The sequence below is a fragment of the Electrophorus electricus genome, chromosome 2 (assembly GCF_013358815.1).
Source record: "Electrophorus electricus isolate fEleEle1 chromosome 2, fEleEle1.pri, whole genome shotgun sequence".
In the NCBI taxonomy this organism is placed as follows: Eukaryota; Metazoa; Chordata; class Actinopteri; order Gymnotiformes; family Gymnotidae; genus Electrophorus; species Electrophorus electricus.
This window is the reverse complement of record NC_049536.1, coordinates 4,938,248-4,940,954: the sequence shown is the minus strand read 5'-3', so window position 1 is coordinate 4,940,954 and position 2,707 is coordinate 4,938,248.

Here is a 2,707-nt window from a genome sequence, read left to right as displayed (position 1 = left end):
TTTTTGTTGTTGCTGTTACTACTACATTTGTTTTTTCACTTATTTGTGTTTCTAGGCAGTTGTTATAATCAGAGCATTTAACTCATTTGTCTCTCCGCATGGTAGAGCTGTGAATCTAACTGATCCCCAGTCTCTGAGTATTGGCTTCAACATGGTTGCTGGGCTCTTCATGTTTTCAAGTTGACCTCATCATTAGCTATGCTCAGAATCTGATCAATAGTATTGATCAGTGCTGCCCAGTACTGCTACCCAGAATCTTCTCCAGCCTGCACACATGCAAATGACCCTGCCACCTGAAAAGAAAGATGGCGGGAAAGACAAGAAGAGGTGTCCCAAGTGGTCTCATTAGGCATTCAGAGTTAAGGCGTGGGGTGGGTCATGTTGTCATGTGCAGATGATTGGAGCATAGCCCTTTGACAACTGACAGGCGGGTGGGTGGCCTCCTGGCCCCCTCTCCTCTTTTGGCCCATCTGTCATATTGCACTGAGCATTCCCTCCATTGAGGGAGATGGTACACGACTCATCCTCAATTAGGAATGTTAGCTACAAGAGGGAAATGTCATTTTCACGACACCGACAACCCCTGAGTGCACCAAGGGCACTTATCACTGGCAAATCCCAAATGAGCCTGAACTAGGGCCAGTCACAGAAATATGGCTGTTTTGAAGAAGGCCTCAGTAAGGGCATGTTGTATATAGACTAATTCACCTTAAACCATACCTTTAGATTTACTTAACCTGTATCCTCGTGTTTTCCTTCCTATATGAAAGGCAGCAGTAACACCTCTTCCAACTTCACCTCGTGTCTGAGAAGGCTGAAAAACCTGAGGAGGCTCAGTGCTTGGGAAGATGGAAGAAATGGCACTGTCTCATGTCAGAACATTTCTTTAGCCTTTCATGAATTGGTAATGGTCTCATTTTGAGCTTTGACACAGGGGCCTAAATGGACAGTACAGGAGTGCTTTGCATGCTCCCGTGCACGACAGTGCTCCCGTGCACTGTGGCCACTGGTGCATGGTGTCTGCCTCTTCCTCCTGTCTCCCTGATCCGTCACCTCTGACCCTGGGCCTGTATTTAGTGTGTGTGTGGCGTTTTGGGCAGCCCGCCACGGTTTTGAGCCACTGCGCCCATTTGAGTGTGGCTGCCTGTCTGAAGCTTTCATTACGCCGGCCGAGCGCCTGCCTGCTGGGCCGTGCTGCCGTGCTGCCCGCCTGTCAAGCATGCGATCAGGGGCCATGAAGATGTGACCTCTCACACTGCCATGTTTAGAATCCAGGCAGATTCTCACTCTTGCTCTATATATTCAGATGAGCTGCAGGAAGAGGAAGGGGCTGTGGTAAAACATGACCTGCCATTCTAGTCATAGTATAACTAAGACCAACTGGAGTAACCGAAGAATGATGTATAACATGAATGGTTAATTTGAATTAAACAAAACAAAAGAACAAAAGAGTGACTAGATAGACAAAGAGGATTTGAAATATCTTGGTCAGAATGCCACAGAGTGTCTTCACTGAGTACATCAATGCATTGCTCTTGCTGAGAGGACACACATGTGGCCACTAGGTGGTGTGTGGACATTACTCTTTTTACAATCCTGCCCTGACTGCATCTCATACTCTCCATAACTTGCTGAACCTGAGGTGTTACAGCGGGAGATTTTTCCGTCATAGGGCACAGTGTAATCTCTTAACCTCTTGCCCGGTTAGCTCTCTTCCCCTCTGTGTCAACTCTGTTACCTGCCCTGATTTACCATAATAATTAGCTAAATAGATCACTACTGGGGGCTTAGCCTAGCCTTTATTTTCAAACTGTCTCTTTGCGTGACAGTTTTGACATTCCTTAGGTTAAGTAAGTTGCTCTAGGGTCAGGGACTTCTGACCTTGTGTTTTGCTTGGCTCTGTATTAACAACACTTTAATGTATGCGTGGCATGTCACTTCGAAAATTACATGTTCAAATCAGGCCTGTCGTGGTCTGTTTCACTGTTAAAGTTTCACAGTTTTTAAGCTACTGTACAGGCGCTGGTTAAAAGATTGACTTATTTGGTTCTTTGTAGAATATTGTGAATGGGGTGTGTACTCACACATACTCACATTCAGTGTCCCTTTGAATTTTTATTTTTTTTATGTGACCTTCACTCTGGCTATGACACACCAAGAAGCTCTTCTCAGCGCAGTGTTTAAGGATATTGATTCTAGCAGACATAAAAATACACTTATTGAGAGGCCCTTAAAAGCATTAGCATCTTACTGACTGCACTTACACTCCATAATGTCAGACCACTAAGTCAATGACTGCTGAGCTAAAAACTGTGAAGCAAAAGCTCTTAATCAATGCTTTTTTCACTCTGAATCATTACTCTCATACCCCAGACAGCACACACTTTCAGAATGTTATGTTGAAGATAAACTCTTTAACACCCGGTAACGTTTAATTCACACCCGAGAGGCACTTATTTGCAGAGAGTTTATGGGATCAATAGCAAGCATTATGCTACACAGAAAAACATTTAGGCACGTTTGATTTTTGAACTGAGTATCAGATTTATGGTTTTTATTTGTGAATTATTGAGTAGGGTCAAAATCTTTTTCATGTCTGTGCTGAACCATCAACCGTGTATCTATTACAAATCGGAGGTGTGTGTCTGTGTCTCTGTGAATGTCTGTATAAGAAGGGGAAACACCACTTTTTAATTATGCTTTAGTC